This window comes from Lontra canadensis, unplaced genomic scaffold (genome assembly GCF_010015895.1).
Source record: "Lontra canadensis isolate GAN:19392208 unplaced genomic scaffold, GSC_riverotter_1.0 scaffold19, whole genome shotgun sequence".
In the NCBI taxonomy this organism is placed as follows: Eukaryota; Metazoa; Chordata; class Mammalia; order Carnivora; family Mustelidae; genus Lontra; species Lontra canadensis.
The window spans coordinates 24,870,204-24,891,024 of NW_022631013.1; the positions used below are offsets into that span (position 1 = coordinate 24,870,204).

The 20,821-nt window shown below is 36.5% G+C and overlaps 1 pseudogene; it reads right to left on the reverse strand.

The window, feature by feature from the left end:
* Positions 1–4,188: 4,188 nt before the first annotated feature.
* The window catches only part of LOC116869507, a 28,007-nt pseudogene continuing 11,374 nt past the window's right edge, over positions 4,189–20,821 (reverse strand).

The window sequence follows — 20,821 nt, forward strand, 5'->3', positions numbered from 1 at the left end:
AATGAGCCAAGAGAAAAATCTCAAGAGAAATTAGAAAATATTTTTAACTAAAAGGAAATGAAAATGCAACCTATCCTAATTTATGGAATATGGCTAAATCAGTACTCACAGAGAAATTTATAAAATTAAGTGCTTATATTAAAAAAAAACAAAATTTCAAGTTGGTTATCTAGCCTCACATTAAGAAACTAGTGAAGAAGAACAAATTAAACCAGAATAAGCAGAAGGAAGGAAATAGTACATACATTACTAAGGGAGTGTATTCTCTAAATATACGAAGAGATATATATGGAGTAGAAAACAGGAAAATCAGAGAAAATCAATTAAACTAAAGAGTAGATCTCTAATAAAACTCCAGCCAGACAAAACATGGAGAAAAAAATACGCAAATTACCAACATCAAAGGCGAGATAACACTACAGATCTCACAGATACTACAAGGACAGTAAGAGAATACTACAAACAACCCTAACCACATAAATTCAACAACTTAGATGAGATGGATGAATTTCTTGAAAACTATCAACTACCAGAAGCCACTCCAAACCAAATGTTTGGTGACTGGAAGGCATTCATTCATCTCAGAAAACTCTCCAGGTGTTATTCGGGACAATTCCCTGCTCCCAGGTGCTATTTCTCCAGCGTCAGGCTGACTTCCCATCTCCACCCTCCAGATACCAACAGAGATTAGTTCCAAATTTTGGCCACTGATTCTCTGGTTGCCCCTTTTCCTTATAAACTTCTAATTTCATCTCTTCACCACCCCCTCCCTATACCTACACCCTCACGATTTTTGTTGAGAGGAGAATTGATATAATCTTCGGAAAAGACAGCCTAGGCTTCTATGGAAAATTTTTTGAAGAGCGTCTGATTAGCTTGAGTCCCTCTCCTTATTATCTGGTGCCCAAACTTTCTCAGCAGCAACGTGTGCTCTTGGTATTGGTGCTCACTCAGGAAGAATCAAAGCACTTTCCTGCTACTCTGTACGTGGCCAAGATCTCAATCAAGAGCCTTTCTTCATCTAGCTACACTACTTTCCAAATCAACCTGTTATCAGTAGCATGTGGCTTGTCTCATGAGCTTTACTTCCTGCTTTGAAGAATCAAGAGAGTTCTCAGAGTTGAAGAAGGCTCCTTGCTCAAATAATCGTGATAAGGTTAGGATGCTAAAAGAACATCTGCTATAGCTCTTCTTCTAATTTATACAATTTATGCCTGCAGATTCTGGTTTATGGATTAACTTCTAGGGTTCCTCCTCTCTTGTCAACTTCCCAGGTAGTTTGTGTGAGTTTATAATAAGATGGGAAATACATATTCAAAAACACAATTCTCATCTCTGACAAATGATTAAGTAGATTTTTACCAATTTCTTATAATTTTGGAGTTGTGTCCCTCAACTAATACTAATACTGGACAAATATATATTCTCAGGCAGCATTTGCCACTCCCTTGACAGGTATGACGAGTTACATTCCTGGCAATATTTTGAGAGAACACAAGAGCAATGGAGTTTTTAATAGATTCACTAATGAAGCCAAAAAGTTATAATGTTTGAACTTCCCAAAAGCCGCCCCCATAATTAATACAAATTTCTTTAAACCACTAGAACTGGGCCTCATTCCTCTCCCACACTCCCTGGGAATTCTGACTGCCATCCAGGATCTTCCCTATGATTTAAGATCAAGAGGACATGGTCTTTATGGTGTCTCCCAAACCGGATTTCTCTTAGTTACATGTTGACTACCAGTTTCTCATTGAAGTGATCCCCAACTTTGCAGAAACACCTGAATGCTGGCACCAACACCTCTCTGAGCTGAGCCCCTGCCTTGCCTTTTTAATTTTTTTTGTAACCAAAACCCATGGTATATACTTTAAGAAAATATAACTCCTGCTCCCTCCTTTCTGTCTTTCAACAGCTAGTAGGCACTGCCTACCATCCCTCTTACACAAAATTACCTCTTTATGCTCTACCCCTTATTTTAAACAGGTATTTCCCTCTTTTGTTCTCTTGTTTCCCTTTCTAAATCCCTAGGAGTATTAAATTTAGGGCTTGATTTTCACTTGGAAATGTTTTCCATATTTGTGGCACCAGTGCCACCAGAGGATTTACAGTAGGTCAAGTGAAGAAAAACAGAGTGCAGAATGAATGGAGAATTAAAAAAAAAAAAAAAAAAGCAAAACTCTTTTGCAAAGATCAAAATGCCAGTCAATTATTTTCTGCTAGAACACATTTCATCAAATAATTCATGGCTATTCTAAGAACTATAGCTAGTTGGATTAATCAAAAAAATGAATTTGTATAGTCATTCTCCTTTAAAACACGGATTTTCAGATTTGAATGTCTGAGGAATTTTTTAAATTCTTTTAAAAAGATTTATTTATTTTAGAGAGAGAATGTGCGCAGGGGGAGGGGCTGAGAATCTCAAGCAGACTGCCTGCTGTGCGTGGGGCCTCATACAGGGCTTGATCTCACAACCCATGAAATGGTGACCTCAACCGAAAATAAGAATCAGACACCCAAGTGACTAAGCTACCCAGGTGCCCCAAATGCCTGAGGACTTTTTAAAAACACTAATACCTGGGTCTCAGTCACAAAGACTGATTTAACTTGTGTGAGTTGCAACCTGGGCATTAAGATTTTTCAAAGTTCCCCAGGTGACTCTATTGTGCAACAGAATGACTTTACCGTGCAGCCAATTTATCATGAGAACCATCACCAGGAGTCTGATAAAACACAGATTGCTAGAGCTGCTGATTCAGGAGGTTTGAATGGGGCCTGAGGATTTCCATTCCTAATAAATACCCAGCAGAGGCTGTTGTTCCAGAGGTCATACAGTGAAAACCACTTTCTTTCTTCCTTTTTTTTTAAATTAACATGTAATGTATTATTTGTTTCGTAGGTACAGGTCTATGATTCATCAGTCTTACACAATTCACAGCGCTCACCATAGCACATACCCTCCCCAATGTCTATCACCCCATCCCTCCCCCGCCCCACCCCAGCAACCCTCAGTTTGTTTCCTGAGACCAAAAGTCTCTTAGGTTTTGTCTCCCTCTCTGGTTTCATCTTGTTTCATTTTTCCTTCCCTTCCCCTATGATCCTCTGTCTTGTTTCTCAAATTCCTCAAATCAGGGAGATCATATGGTAATTGTCTCTCTCTGATTGACTTACTTCATTTAGCATAATACCCTCTAGTTCCATCCATGTCGTTGCAAATGGCAAGATTTCAGGGGTTTTGATGGCTGCATAATATTCCAGTGTGTGTGTGTGTGTGTGTGTGTGTGTGTGTGTGTGTATACCACAACTTCTTTATCCATTCATCAATTGATGGACATCTAGGCATCTAGCCTCTTTCCATAGTTTGGCTATTGTGGACATTGCTGCTATAAACATTGGGGAACACATGCCTCTTCGGATCACTATACTTGTATGTTTGGGGTAAATATCCAATAGTGCAACTGCTGGGTCGTAGGGTAGCTCTATCTTCAACTTTTTGAGGAACCTCCATGCTGTTTCCCAGAGTGGCTGAACGAGCTTGCATTCCCACCAATGGTACAGGAGGGTTCCCCTTCTCCACATCCTCGCCAACATCTGTCATTTCCTGACTGGTTAATTTTAGCTCTTCTGACTGGTGTGAGAACCACTGCTTTCAAGTGCATACAAATCACCTTCAGGTGCAGAGGATTCCTGTAGAAGGCAGGTCTACCTCAGCCTGTGTGGGATTGGAGTAGAATTTCTGCATTTCTAATAAGCTTTCAAGAGATACTGATGCTGCTGATCCACAGACCATACTTTATACAGCAAAAGATTAGAGCACAGGAAATTAACTATTAGAGTGGGACATTCATGAAATAAATACGATTTTGTGAAATAGTGAGAAAAAAAAATTTAGTATCAAAACACCATTTTGGAGCAAATTTTCAACTGTAATTTCAATATCATCACACGGATATATATGAGAAAAACTTCATGACCTTTGAAAATTATGAAAAAATGCTTAAAGTCATAGAATGAGAAATTCAAAATTACTTTTTTCAGGTTTTATATGTTTATTCAGAAAGTGATTCAACTATGGATGATGAATTTTTAGCACTATGAAATCCAACAGTTTAAAATCCCTTTTCCCTGCAATTCTGTTTATTACATTTTTTTTTGTAGTCCTGAAGAAATTCTCTTATCTTAAATTTTTCATGCATTCGGGTATTTTGCATGATCTCTGATGTGATCAGGAATAAGGTTGCATTGATGCTGTAGCTATCATCATAACCCTCTTAAACCTCAAAACAACAGGGACTTTCTTTTCTGTGCAGGCAGCTATGAAGTTACCAAGTAGTGACTGTCCATCTGGAAGGAACTAGTTATCTTTTCCTTCATCAATTATTATGTCTCGCTGAGCACCTGGGTAGGACCTCACAAGCTGGGTAGCATCATAAGTCTTCCATTTATTTTGATCTGTCCCTAAATATCTACTAAAGGATTTTTTGTCCCAAAGACAGAGCACTGGGTTGCAAATTGGAGCAAAGGCAGATAGAGATTTGTATTTTTCAGGATTCTTTGGAGCACAAATCAAAGTTTCATGGCCTCCCACGGAGTGGCCAAAGATAGACATCCTTTGGGGGTCCACTGGAAAACTGGCATTTATAAGTTGGGGAAGCGCCCTAGTTACATAAGAATACATTCTGTACTTGGGGCTCCTGGGCAGCTCAATTGGCTAAGTGTCCAACTCTTGGTTTCAACTCAGATGATCTCATGGGTGGTGGGATCGAGCCTGGAGTCAGGCTCAGTGGGGATTCTGCCTGACCATTCTCTCCCTCGGCCACTCTTTCTCTCCCTCTCTCTCTCAAATACATAAATAAATCTTTTTTAAAAATGTAAGCCTTGTGGTAGTTTTTAAAAATCAGTGCCTGAAAAGTGCCTATAGAGTAAGAATTGGAACCACCGGGCTCCTGAATAAGTAATTATTTGGAGGCCATTTTCACAAAAGAGTTCTAATATTATAATTTTGTAATTCTGTTCAGCTCTCATATTTTTTATTTTCTAGGCTTGAAGTTAGCAGGCTCAACAATTTTTACACTCCTACTCTGCAAGTGTTTATCCAGTTTTACGTAAATGACAAATCAATCCCTGAATTTCGTTAAGTGCTTTCTATTTTTTGGATAGTGAAGGTCTCATAATAGGGTGGAGAGAGAACATTTGGTTCCTTTCGTGACCTTCTCATACACATTTTAAAGCAATGGCTTCAGTTTTAGAACTGCTGGCTTTTTTGGAAACATCTGAATGTGTGACTTCCAAATTCTGAGAGAATAAGCAAATAACCAAATAAAATGGCATTATAGTGTGATAACTGAACCTTTTAGACTCAAGATTCTAGATTTTAGAGGAAGTGGCCAATATAAAAATGGCAAGAGATCTATTAGAAAATGATAAAGATTGTGATAAAACCATCTTTCAAAACAGGAATAAGACATTAGGCAGATTTTAGTAAAAATAAAATCAATAATATGTATATTTCTCCCTTGCAAAATTAGGATTATTCTCACCAGTCTGAGAGCTCATGATTGACAGTATAGAGGCTCTGGGTGATCAATACAAGTAAACAAGACCTGATGGGGTGACAGCCCATTTGGGCTCTCAGTAAAATGAGAAGGTTCTACTTGACACTGTTTCTTAGTCTATGCGGGCAGGAGGAAGGCACACAACACTTTGAGAAGCTTACGAAAGCTATAGATCCTCTCTCCAGAAAAATTCATAATTTGCATGTGATTCCATAGATTCCAGATGCCCTGACCAGGGCTGACGGATGGGGATGCTTAGAGCCCAAGTGAACACACACGTCACACAGTACTTGGCACAGAGGAAGTTCTATATGTTGGTGATGATGGTAATAAATAGTTTTGTTTCACAAAGTGAAGAAGCAGAAAAAACCCACTTGTTTCATAAATGGAGTTTCATTCAAGCTAATGATTAGAGAACATCCCTCCCAGATTCTGGCAACAGGCAGTCAGCCTCTACTGTCAACAATTGTTATTTTGAATGTTCCTTCTTTCCTGTTTTTAATCAATAATTTTTGGCAACTTGGGAGAAGATCCATTTAAGAACTACTGACTATTTATTAATTCCTTTGTACCAAGCTCTCTGATAAGCAATTAGTCTGCATTAGCTCCTTTAATCCACAGAAATCCTAGTAAGTAATGTTTACTAATGAAGAAGTTGAGGCTTCCAATAGTAACTAGTGATCCCACAGACTATTGTGTGCCAGGAGCAGCTCTGTTCCACAAAGTGAAAATTATATAGAACACTATTCATTTTTAAAAATAAATCAACCTTCGTTGGCCCAGGAATTACTGAAAATTTCTTCCCTGTCCTTTTTTTTTTTTTTAAGATTTTATTTATTTGTGTAAGATAGAGAAAGCGAGCACAAGCAGAGGGAGCAGCAGGCAGAGGGAGAAGCAGGCTCCCTGTTGAGCCAGGAGCCCAACGTGGGACTCGATCCCAGGACCCTGGGATCATGACCAAGCCAAAGGAAGACACACTTAACTGACTGAGCTACCCATGCATCCCTTCTTCTGGGTTCTAACAGTCTGTTAATACTCATTTTCACTGTCTGTTGTTTTGGATTGTCATCATCTCCTGATTTTCATCAATATTTTCATTTGAACTCTGGACAAGATAAACTAGGAGCTGCTAGCTCTTGAATACGCCATTCTGACCAGAACTGTCATTCCCAACATTGTCATTTGGTTTCCTTTCTAGCTTTGGCTTTCCTCAAGAACTTGCTCCCTGGAATATAAACTGAACCTGATTCTATGCTCTATACTTGCATACCTTGTTTTCCTTTTCATTCATCTTGGTTTCATGCTAAACATGAAATTAGCTAGAACATTCCACTTCAAAGAGTTCACTGCAAGGTTGTGAAGAAAAGAACACCATTTCTGTAAAGACTACCATGCTCGACTTGGTAAATATTTGCCATTAATGTCAGTAGGTGATAGAAACCTCTCATCCTGTGATCATCTGCTTTCTCTTTATAGGCTTTTAGCCTCTGCCCTCTCCTCCCACCACTTAAAAGCTTTTCTGATGCATACTCGCGTTTTGGCCTCATATTATCATACTCTACACATTACCCTTGAGTGGCCTCATCCACTTTCAGATATTCATGACAAGCAAAGCTCCATTCCCAGCCCAGACCTTTTTCCAAACTCTCGACTTGTTAAATCATTAACAACTTGGATCAACCATCCAGTTTTCTGTGGGCATCTCAAACTCCACATGTCTAAAACAAAGTTATTATCTTCAACAATCCTTCTACCTCCTGAATCGTCCACTTCCCTCCCACCATTCACCCATACAGAATTAACTTCTGATGTTTCTCACCACCCCACAATTATCACCTGCATTAATTTATTCTTGTGAAACTGAGAATCACCTATATTTCACTGATCCATGAATTGTTAATTGCTACTTTCTGCATATGCAAATAGGAAGAATAACATTCACTTACTCCAGGAGGGTAGGGGTTAGAGGGAGTTGCAATTGTTTGAAGGCTCTTTCAAATATATTTTTGTGTGATTAAAATGATGGAATACCTCTGAATGAATTTAAGTATAAAAGGCAAACTATTCCATTCACTCAACTTTTTTTCCTTTTGGCTTAGAAAATGTTAATATTTCTACTCAAGCCATCTGGGTCTTGGAAATATCATGTGCCTTTGATGACTATATGTGAAAACTATTTTTTGCATCTTTAAAAATTCCTGAAGGCGTGCTATTACTCAGTTTGTTTTCCTTTCTATTTTTCTGACAACAAATTACAATTAACTTGCAATTCAAAAGACAAATTTGAAATATATTTAAGCAGTTCCAAGGGAACATCATAGATACCAAATGATCAAATTAAAATATTAATAGCTCTAGATAACTCAAGTGTCTCCTTGACTTACTGTCTTTTGTTTGGATGTAATTTTCTCTCATATTTAAGAAGTCCTTCAGCACCATCTGCTCCTATAATACTTTGCATGCTTAAAAAATGTTATTCCCAGACACGGTAGTTTTGAAATTATTCCATCAAAAAGTTTCTTAAAGGAAATAAATTGGAAAAAGAATTTCCATTCCTCCTAACTTTTTTCTTAACAAACAGCAAAGAGGACGTTTGTTACCCAAGAAACACAGTGTTACACGAATATTTTGTTATAATCAGACATTTCCCTTCTGATTTTCCCTCTGACCCTAAGGCTAACTAGTGCCTGAGGGAACAATATTTTATGTGCTGTATGTACGGATTTGTGCAATAATATGCCTTTTGGAGATGCAGGTCTCATTTTTTAATCAGAACTATAAAACAGGGTGAGTGTTCATGTAGTCTTGTCCATTTTATGGATAAACACTGAACAAATGACTAGATTGCCAAAATAAATTCCCCAAGGGAAGCTGATAGACTGGAGCAATAATACCAGTAAAAGAAATCCAACAAAGGAAACAGATTCTTCCTCTATGAAACCGAAGCATACTCTTAAGAGAAAAATCAGACTTTTCCAGGGCACCTAGGTGGTCCAGTCAGTTAAGCAACTGACTCTTGATTCTGGCTCAGGTCATGGTCTCTGGGTCATGGAACGGGTTACTAGGGAGTCGGCTTGAGATTCTCTCTCTCCCTCTGCCTCCCACCCCCCACCCCAGGACCCCCTGGGCCCTCTCTCTCTCTGAAAGAAATAAATTAATCTTAAAAAAAAAATCAAACTTCTCCAATTCTTTTTTTTTTGTTTAAGATTTTATTTATTTATTTGACAGAGAGAAAGAGATCACAAGTAGGCAGAGAGGCAGGCAGAGAGAGAGAGAAGCAGACTCCTTGCTGAGCAGAGAGCCTGACGCGGGGCTCGATTCCAGGACCCCGAGATCATGACCCAAGCTGAAGTCAGAGGCTTAACCTACTGAGCCACCCAGGTGCCCCAAACTTTTCCAATTCTTGACAGACGTAGTAGAGGATTAGGCAGCTGACTTTTTCAATGTGTACAACTCCGAGTCAGTGATACTGATTTAGAAATATAAATAAGTGACATTAGGATAGTGATATTGACATTGTTGTAGACAGAATAAGAATAGGCCAGTTGTCTTCCTAAGGAAGTCTAAGTATGGATGCTAAATTGTTTACAGATCTATTCATCCTTTCAGTCACTATTAAATATACATCAAACACCTACTAGGTCTAGATTCTATATTAGTTTTTGGAATGAATCAATGATTTTCTTTTAATTATAATAAAATGCATTCATCATCTTGTAGATGTAATTTGGACCTCCATCCTATTTTCTACCTGAATCCATTTTCCACACATGAGCCAGAATTTACTTTTTTTTTTCCAAAGATTTTATTTATTTATTTGACAGAGAGAGAGAGAGATCACAAGTAGGCAGAGAGGCAGGGAGAGGGAGAGGGGGAAGCAGGCTCTCTGCTGAGCAGAAAGCCCGATGCAGGGCTCGATCCTAGGACCCTGAGATCGTGACCTGAGCCGAAGGCAGAGGCTTAACCCACTGAGCCACCCAGGCACCCCTAGAATTCACTTTGTAAAGTTAAAATTAAGTTGCATGATAAAGTTCAAATTCCTTAATAATGGTTTACAAAGACCTTTACCGTTTGACTCTTAGCTTACCTTGCCTGCCTTGCTGATAATGAATTACTAACCATTCACAAACAGGCCTTTGCATGCTGTTTCCCTGGCCAAATGCTCTTCCTCCCCCACCTTGTCTGACTCTTTCCCCCTGACGTTTAGTTTCTAGCCTAAACATCTCTTTGGCTAAAACTTCAAGGACTAAAGCGTGGGCAGGTGAGCCTCTTAGGCAGTCAAATGCTCTGCTCCTGAGCTACAGGCAAAGGTGAACTTCTCACGCACCATACAACACTCCAGGCCTTACACTGTGTAGCCCTATCATGGCAAGTGATTTTCTTGTCTCGCTCCGGCTAGACTGTATACCCCTCAAGAACAGGCACTACACTTGGTTTGCTCTGCAAACCTCATGATGTGAAATACAGCCTTGGCACATCTTAGTGATAATAATTTGCTAAATGAGTAAGTCGAAAGTTGAACTATGCTTTCTTCCCATTCATCTTGGTAAGGTCATTTTACAGTGACAAGCGTGTGAGATAAGGAAAATTATCCTTAGCCTCACTAATTGACTGCATGAATTCAGACATCTGATGGTAAATGCACATAGTTAAACATCTTCTCTTTGCCCCGCCTCATACATTTTAGTTATTTATATTATTTTAGTTATTTAGTTCAGGAAAATGATTCATCCTGAAATCAATAATGTCTGATCTTTCCTACTGAGAATATTACGTGGCTTCTTCTTGCTTTATGTTTTATGATGGATCAAAATACAAGGCATCTCCAAAATCAACTTAAATCTTTTCTTTTTTTTTAAAGCAAGGTAGAAAGTAAAATGAACTGCTCTAGAGAAATAGTAGAGAGATGAAAACTCCATCCAGATAAATTGTTTGGGTCCGCACAGTGTAACATAAAAAATACTGAACTTTTTTTTTTTTTAAAGATTGTATTTATTTATTTGACAGACAGAGATAATAAGTAGGCAGAGAGGCAGGAAGAGAGAGAGGAGGAAGCAGGCTCCCTGCTGAGCAGAGAGCCCGATTCCGGACTGGATCCCAGGACCCTGGGATCATGACCTGAGCCAAAGGCAGAGACTTTATCCCAATGAACCACCCAGGTGCCCCCAAAATACTGAACTTCTGAAAAAGTTTTATTTCATTGGTATTTTCTCTTTAAACTTATTGATATGGATATGGCACCCCCGTTTTACAGTATCATTTTAAGCGATATCTATAGATCCCAAGATCAAATCTGAAAACCAAATAAACATACATCTACATATATTTGACTGGGAGGAATTAGATCAGACATTAATGACAGTTACCTATGGCTGCATTTTATTTCCATTTTCACTCCTCTCTATTTTCCTAAAGTTTGACCAAAAGGTCAAAAGAAAACCAACAAACATTTAACACACAGGAATGAACAGAAAAGATAGTAACATTGTTCAAGAGAGAAATTAGTAAATATGGGTGTTCTGTAAGTTTCATACTATCTTTAAAATTCTACAATTTTATGACTTCTCAATTGCATTATGCAAAAATCTCTTAAGATTTCAGTCTGTACTAGACACAGTGGGGATTCAGATAGAAATGTCTGTTAAATATTCTTTCACAATAGAAATAATTGACAAAATATTTACATATGACCTTGGTCATAATTAAAGGTGAATGCCCTACACGTAGTAGTCACTCATTCTGTGTTAAATGAATAAATCCATTGATTGGTCAAGGAATGGTAAATGACCTTGGTGTTAAAATTGTGTCTCTGCTGCCCTCCAGTGGCTCATGTGCTTAACTCCAAAAGAGAAAATCAAGTGCCTTCCATTCCCAGACCCTTATTTGAGAGGAATATGAGTGCTCAGATTTGGGGGCTTGGTATTCCTTTTGGGAAGAATTTTATATTCAACCTCTGTGATAGAACCTTGGTAGGTCAAGGCCAAATGCATTATCTGTCTCCTTCCACCTGCAAAAAGTCAAAGTGAAGCAATCGCAACAGATGGTGTCAATAAACAATATGTTTATGTTCACATTTCATAGGGATTTTTTCATTTGTGTCAACACAAACTTCTAGTAAGAAATTGTGGTAAGGGGTGCCTAAGGGAATCAGTCAGTTAAGTGTCTGACTTTGGCTCAGGTGATGATCTCAGGGTCCTTGGATTAAGCCCTGGCTCAGCGCTCAGCAGGGTGTCTGCTCATCCCTCTCCCTATTTTGCCTCTCCCCTGGCTTGTACTCTCTTTCTCTCTCTCAAGCACATAAATAAACCCTTAAAAGAAAAAAGAAACTGTGGTGATAGTAATAATAATAACTGCAACTCCTTTATTAGAAATAGCCCTGGCCCCTTGCTAAGTAAGGGCTGATGATGTTGTCATGGGCTGTTAGAAATGAAAGTTCCCATCAAGGGTACATCTTAATGAGCTGCCCGGAACTCTAAACTTACAGATCATCTAAGTGTAGTACTAGAGGAAAATGTTAACTCAGCAGCAAATACCGTCAGCAAATATTAGTGCTGCCACTGGCGAACACTAGGACTATATTTTGGTATTGCCCTCGTCTGTGAGAGTTATACCCTGAGTTCATTTGGTCGTTACGGTGGCTGGAGGAAACCTTCTAGTTTCCAGAACCTTTTTTTTTTTTTTTTTTTGACATTGGCTATGATCTATTCTTTTTTTTTTTTTTTTTTTAAGATTTTATTTATTTGACAGACAGAGATCACAAGTACGCAGAGAGGCAGGCGGGTGGGGGGTGCGGCGGGGGGGAAGCAGGCTCCCTGTCGAGCAGAAAGCCGGATGCGGGGCTCGATCCCAGGACTCTGGGATCATGGCCTGAGCTGAAGGCAGAGGCTTTAACCCACTGAGCCACCCAGGTGCCCCGGCTATGATCTATTCTGAGGTATCCTGCACTTCAGGCCTCATCCTGCCATTTTAGACAATCATCTCCAAATGAGTTATCTTCTCCATGACTTTTTTAAATGATTATTTATTTTAGAGACGAAACAAGAAGTGTGAGTGGGGTGTGGCAGAGGGAGAGAGAGAATCGCAAGCAGAATCCCCACTGAGCCAGAGCCCAACATGGGGCTCAATTCCAGAACCCTGAGACCATGACCTGAGCCAAAGTTAAGAGTCAGACACTTGGCTGACTGAGCCACCCAGGCACCCCTATGTGACTTTTTAATGCTTATTTCCCCCTGTTATTGTAGTTGTTCTGGAATATCATTCTAGTGTAGAGCAAGGAGTCTCTTGATTCCTTGCTCATCTGCCACCACACCTCCACGTGAGCTGATTACTTCTATCTTTCTCAACTGCTGTCTTTCTGAATTATAGTCTCCTATTTTATTTATTTTATTTTATTTGTCTCTTACTTTCTTACTCAAACAATTTTTTCCTTTTTGGTGGTATGGAAGTATGAGGTATTAGCCTTCATAAACAAGTATTTGTGTTTTCCTTATGCTTTATTCCTTATTTATTCCTTATCCTTATTTTTTCCTTATTCCTTATGAGAATTTTGTGCATTGTATTGATGTTTTCATAAGCTCTTGGGTTTATTTGGCAAATGTATCGTTTTGTGCTTCTTTACTTCACAGTAATTTTGTGACTTGTTTTCAATTAAAATACTGGGAATATTACAAAAGAACATCTATTTTTACAACTAATCTTAAGAGAATAATTCTCTCACAAAAGCCTTATAATACTGAAGCATTTTAAAAAATAAGCTAAAAGTCCAATAAGAAATGTATGATACAAACTCAATAACCACAAAATGTAAATAATATTAAGAATTAAAATTGTGTGTATTTTTAAGGAATTAATATTGTTTCTTTAAAATATTCATTTGGCTTGTTGTAAGTCCATAAAATACCAAATAAAAGTTAAAAATTATACAACATTGTGGCAGTTAAAAAATAAAAACAAAGAAATAATTATAAAAAATACTTTCCCTATTTTTAGAAACGAAGGTACATGCATGTATTGTGTATTTACGTGTTGTGTATACCACACGTAATGTCTGAAGGAATATACTCTAAGCTACCAACAGGGACTTTATCTGTGTCACAGTTGTCATTATCTGACTCTGTAACCAAGATCTATCCCAACTCTCATTATTGCTTCAGGAGGCTTTTAACCTACTCCAGTTGTGCCTTTAAGTTTTAGCACATATTTCATATAATTTCCTAAATATTTTTAAAAATTATATTGTAATGCAATAAGACCAAACACATTATAATACCACCTCTATTCCATCTGTTCCAATCCATTACTAGCAGAATATATTTGAGATTAGAACATTAAGATAATTTCATTGACCAGTGGGCATTATTGAGTAAGGGGGAAATTCATAAGTGGAAACACACTGCACTTGAGAAGCAAAGACATCAAGCTTGGTTTGCAGCGTAAAATAATAAATTAAGAAGACATTTTTCCTTAAGAACTTACACAGAAAACTAATGGAAAAGACTGGACTCTGGTATGCTTTTCATTCTTGTTGTAAAAAAGGTGAACCAAGAACACAATGAGAAATTGTTTTAAAACACCAATTTGTGGTACTTAGTTATGGCAGCCCTAGGAATCAAATACAGTTTTCTTAGGGAATTATCCATTTTCTCAAGGTTTTAAAATTTTATTTGTATCGACATCTATAAAGAAGTCCCTTGTGATTTTTAAGTGCTTTCTGTTTCAATTTGTTTCTACTCAATTTCTCTTCATGTATTTTTAAACTTTTTTTCTTGATTAAATTAGTAGAATTTTGTCTATTTTATTTTGCTACAAAATGGGGATTTTATTTATGAGTTAGATCTACTGTTTTCTCTTCTAAACCTCAACAATTCCTGATTTTATCTTTACTACTTCCTTGCTTATTTCTTTCTTTGGTTTGCATTATTTATCTTTATTATTCTTGTTTGTTCCCCCCCCCCTTGTATTTTGATCTGGAAATTTGATTCACTTATTTTCATTCTTTCATTTTTATTCATAAAAATTTAAGTCTATGAAGTTGCCTCTGATCAGTACTTTAAATATCCAATAGATTCTGATACATAGTGTTTTCATTATCATTAGTTTTCTAAAATTCTGTAATTTCAGTTTCTATTCCCCCACCATCTATTAGGCAAGAGTTGAACGGAATGCTTTCAAATTTTCAGTTGGACTTCTGTTGTAATTTTTATTTTTTGGCTTTGTGATAGATAATACAGAATATTTCTACTTTATGATCCTCATTGCTATTTTCCTCATGACATGATCTATGGTCAATTTTTGTAACTGCCATGTGCACTTAAGGAGGCTTAAACCAGAGTTTAAAGCTTTATATATCCTTGGGATCTTTTTTCTCTTTAAGATTTTATTTATTTATTTGTCAGAAAGAGTGCACAAGCAGGGTGAGGAATAGGCAGAGGAAGAAGCAGACTCCAAGCTGAACAGGGAACCTGATGAGGGACTTGATCCCAGGACCCTAGGATCATGACCTGAGCTGAAAGCAGATGCTTAACCAACTGAGCCACCCAGCTGTCCCTTCCCTGAGATCTTATTATCAGTTTGGTGTTTGTTATCTCAAGTCTATCATATTATTTTATAATTACAATATATATTTGTTGAGTTATTTCTCTAAATATTGTATCTTTTCTTCACCCTTTTACCTTTTAAAATCTCTTTTGCTATTTAGAAAGTTCTAGTGTTATCCTTCTTCTTACTCCTTTTAAATGCATTTAGTCCTCTCTTTCTTCTTTAACCTTTTACTCAGTATTTTATTAGTTTTTCTGATATCCATTTACTCTCCCCTATTTCCTATATTAAAAGAAGAACAAAATTATTCTACCTTCCTCTTTGGCTGTCCCTTCTCCTTTCATATTTTAGTTGCACTGTTTATACTCATCAAAGAATAACTTCTAATATATAGCATACAACATATTCTTCTACCCATCCTTGTCCACGTTTTTGTTTTGGTCTTACTTAGATCTACAACCGAATGTATTAAATGTGTGTCATTAGCCTTTTTTTGGTTGAAGTTTCAGCAGTCATATCTTTGGTTTGAAGAAGCTCTTGCTCTAGTAGATTACTCAAGAAAGGCTGTTGAGTATAGAATGTCCTGCTCTCTAGCATATTAGCACTGATAGATGAAAGACAACTCGCCTTTACATAATTCTTGGTTCATACCTCCTTTCTTGGAGCTGTTTGAAAATGCTGCCAACTGACGCCTTGCTTTATATATGTTTCTCTAAGAAATTTGACGCTGGTTTAATAATCTTGTTCTTATAACTTATTTGATTTTTTTTTAAACTGGTGGCCTTGAGAATCTTTTTCCTCATTTTTAAACTATACTACTTTTAGACTCATAGGTCTAATAGGGTATATCACCGTATTTATTGTGGTGCGTCAATTTTTCCTTCTATCTGGTGGGCCCTTTCAATATGTAAATATAGGTCTGGTTTGTTTCCAGAAAGTCTATTAGATTATACTTTTAAGTATTAGTTCTGTTGTATTGTTTAATTTTTCCTTCTTCTGAAACTGCAATTATACTTAAGCTAGTTCTTCTTTGCTTGAATACCATCTTAATCACTTTCCTTTGGCCTTTAAAAAAAAAATCTCTATTTTTCATTTCCATTGTTGTTTTCTTACTATCATTCATTGCACTTTATTAAATGTTCACTCATATCTTTTCTTCCTTGGGTTCTCGATAATTTAGTCTTTATTTTTTATACGATTCCCCTCCCCCCTCCAGTTCAATCAATTTCCATTTTATTTCTTCCTATTTTGGCTCTTGGATTTTTGATCCAATCTGTTTTATTCTGTCCTGTTTTGCTTTAATTCCCAAATGCTGGTTTCAGAATATCTAATTCCACTTGGAATATTATGTTATAGTTTCCTTCTGCTTTGCTTTTCTTTTGTTTGAGGAACAGTTCCTCAAGGGCCAGGTGCCCTTTATGAGATTCTTAATTCAAAAACACCTTCTTCTGTCAATATAACAAAGTGTAATTTCTTTCAAGATGGTGCTTGTTTCTCTGTAGGGAGTAAAGAAAAATGTGTGCTTTTTGACATTTTTATTTCCTTTTGTCTTCCAGGATCTTAAATTTCCCTCTTTTGCTTCTTTTTTTCATTCACTGTGAAATTTCCAAGACAAGTCTCTCTCATCTTTTTAAGCCTTATCTCCCCCTCAAGATTTACTCTTTTCCAATTGCTTCCTTATGTTCTCTGCACATTTTTAAACCCATTTCACAAGGTCACTACTCCTCTTCAGTATTTTTACACTTAGGGTTGATTTTCTTTCTCTCAAAGTGATTTTTAGATCTATCTTAGGTCCACTGACAGTTCCCTTTCTGTCTCACGCAATTTTGAATGGGCTGCTATTGCTCTCAAATTACACTTCTGTCAGGAGTATGAGATAGAGTTCACTGGTCTTTTATTTGTATTTCTCTAATTTTACACATAATTTAAACTTTGGACCTCTACTACAAAAGTTTTGCATAGTTTTATTTGTCCTTATTGTTCTGATTTTTTTTAAAAGAGGCTATGTTGGGAGATTTGAATTTACACCACTGCCTTTGCTTTGGGCTCTCCAGATGCCACCAATTTTAAGTGGTGGATTTTAATATATTTAATATTTAATATATTTATATATTTAATATATTGTCATCAACTTGATTAAAAGTAACTTTGAAAATAATGTGCATTTTTTTAAAGTAAAATCATCCCACAAAGCTGCACAAGATGCTTTTCAGCAAAAGACATGTTGAAGTTCAGGCTTCTGATCAAAGAGCAATTTCTTTTGCGACACCAGAATCACTACCAAGCATCTCTGAGATATCAAGAGGACATGGGACAGTTGCATAGATATCACAAGTGGGCAAATACTGTTGAAGTTTTCTCAACATGAAAGATGGATTAAGATAATTATAGCAATTTTGATTTTGTGCCTCAAAAAGTGTTATAGAATGGTTATTGAAAAGGTAGTGTGCAACTGCTAAGATGAAGCATTAGTTGAATATGGGTTTGTTGGGAAAAAGTACTATCAGATTACCTGGACTCTTTTTTTTTTCTTGACAGGATGGACAGAGTTGGGGATTATTGTAGATGCAATCCAGAAGTGTGAATACATTTGACAAATCTTTTATTAAATCCTGTTGGACAAATTAGGAAAATGTAGGCTGTATATTTCTTATGTGTTTCCTATAGGCTATTGGACTTATCTTTGTGACAGATATTCACTCCTTCATATAAAAGAGGTCCATCAACACATTCTTTTTCACTACCATTGTCCTAAACAATTTTTCCTTATTTGTTTCTTGTTTATCTTTACCTGAACTTCTGACCTGATTCATTTTCCTATTTATGACTTCAACTTGACCCTTGGAATTCATTACAATTTGCTGGCTAACAGCTATATTTGGCTAGAATTCATATTCTCTTGGGTAATTTCTATGAAAGGGGAGGCTATAAATTGAAGATGATAGAGTTATAATGTAAAACAAAGGGATAAGAGAATATTAGAGTCCATATTTCAGATTTTGGAAACCATTTTAATGGTATCAGATGTAAGTTAAACTAAGTGAATTTCACAAGATTTCTTCTTATACATTCCTCTTTTTTCTTAAATATGTTATAATGTTTGATTCTGATAAGTATTGACTTTCCTATGTTCTCAAATTTTTTGTTGTTCTAGGGAACACTCCCAACATGATCAGCAGATGGCACTGCTAACTTGAAGAATGAATTTCTAGATGCATTTAAAACTGAACAGACACTATTTTTTCAACACATATGTGTCTTGTAGAATAATGAGAAATAAACTTAAGCAGATGGAAGAAATTTAATATCATCCATATACAGTTAAAGTCACTATGAACAATTCAGTGCATAGCCATGTTTTATACTCATGTATTTAATAAAAATAGAATATATCCTACAAGAGTTTAGTAAGCAGGTTTTTTAAATGAGCCATGTATTATAAACAAATTACCATGTCATATTTCAACAACAAAATTTTTGTAGCTGTAACTGTATCGTGATTTAGTTAACCAATAGCATGTCTGAAATTTGGGTTATTTCCAATTTCTTATTCTCATAAATAACACTGTCAAGAACATCCTAGTGCCTAATTCCTTACTTACAAGGTCACATAACTTAACTGCCTCCACAGGACAAATTCCTAGAAGGAGAACTTCTGTTTTAAAAACATCTATATTTTTAAAGTATTATTTTTAAATTGGTCCCAAGAAAGGAAATACTAATTTACTCTTTTCTCCCTTTGGTTCATATACACTGTATATTAAAATATCATTTGCTTCAAAATAAGTACAAAGCGTAACTTTTAAAAAGTTCTGTCTTTGATCTACTTGATTTTTGTGAATTTCATCGAATTCATGTCTTTTACTCTTTTTGAAAAACAGAATAATTCATGATTTCTCTACTTATTTTGTAAGCACTTTTGACATATTAAGGTTATGACTGCCATTAAGTTTATCCTAAATAGGGCACTTGGGTAGCTCAGTCATTAAGCATCTACCTTCAGCTCAGGTCATGATCCCAGGGTCCTGGGATTGAGCCTCACATCGAGCCCCACATTGAGCCCCACATCGGGCTCCCTGCTCTGTAGGAAGCCTGCTTCTCCCTCTCCCACTCCCCCTGTTTGTGGTCCCTCGCTCACTGTCCCTCTCTCTCTCTCTCTCTCTAATAAATAAATAAATAAATAAATAAATAAAATATTTTTTAAAAAGATCATCCTAAATATTCTAGTGCCATTAACCCAAGAATAATGTAGAACATTCTTTTACTTTAGAAATAATATATGTCTCATTTTTAAAGTTTATTGAATTATTCTTTGGGTGTTATTTTAGGCTTAATTTTAATAAATGTCCTCAGGGGCTGCAAAAAGAGTTAGTCTATACCTGCATGCTATAGAATTCAAAATTTACAATCCTGTTATATTTCTCAAATCCTCTACATACTGTCATTTACTTTTGACCACTTGGTTTCTCATGAAAAACAGATACTAAAATTTTCTGCAATCTATTGGATTTCTTCCTTTACATATTTTACCATTATATTATTTGATGCATTAAAGTTCATAATTAACATTTTCGGTGTGGATTTTGCATTTTGGTTCAAAAAAAAGTTATTTGCCCTATTTCAGTTGTTTCTATCTCTTTAATCTCAAATTATACTTAGTATACTTCTTAATGTATCATTTAGTACATTAGTAATATATCAATCAATAGATACTTCTAAAGTGGTTGAAAAGTTTGATCTTTCAGTAGCCCTAAATATTGTACTGATAAATGTTTTCTACGTTTTTTCAGTGGTTTCCTTCAAATGGTAGCCCTGCCACATACCACATATTATGAATTATTAAGGTCTAAATTCCATAATATAAATGCCATAAAGAAGGATGTGTTTCTTATGTACTCAGTACTTAGGGAACTGCCTAAATTGGAATAAAATATTCCCACTGAAATTAATGGATTTTTAAAAATAATGGTCATTCACTTGATGGTTTTCAGGAATAATTTAAAATCTTTAAACATGGGATAGGTATATTTCCTTATCAAAATATCCATACAAGGTAGATATTATTATTATACTATTTTACAGATGAGGAAACAGAGGTTAAATTATTCCCCCGAGTTAAGGCGGCTAGGATCCAAACCCACATGACAAAATTATCTGAATTTGTGGTTTTATTTCCACAACCATCCCAGAGAGAGAAAAGCCTATGAATTTTTAATGTCTTTTGTTGAATCACCTGTGGGAACTTTCTTCTTATTTTATATAGTTGATATAAGCTCTTTACGCACTATGTTAGTTATCAGTTGCAATGTCAGTGACAAACATTTACCCTTAATTTCTCTTAGGGAGAGAATGGTTCTACCTCATTCCTGATGTCTATGTGTGAACTCTATTTGCATACGGTTCCTAGCTATTTTCTGACCTTGTTATCACTCTTCCGAAGGAGAAGAAGCATCATGATCCCATTGATGAGTTTTGGAGGAAACTTCCCCCTCAGTGAAACAAGAGGAACAAGTTCTATCCTGCTCCTTTATGTTTTAAGTTTGACCGGGGGGAGGGGGGGGCGGGGGACCTTTATGTAAAGGTCTAGGTTGGTGGAAGGTTGTCTGTGAGTGAGTGGGTATACTTGCCTAATACAGGGACTTTATACTAGTAAACCGCCAATCACTGTCCGGCAACATTCTCCACATCAGCTTATTAATATCAAAGATGGTATTTGGGCCCCTATTGAC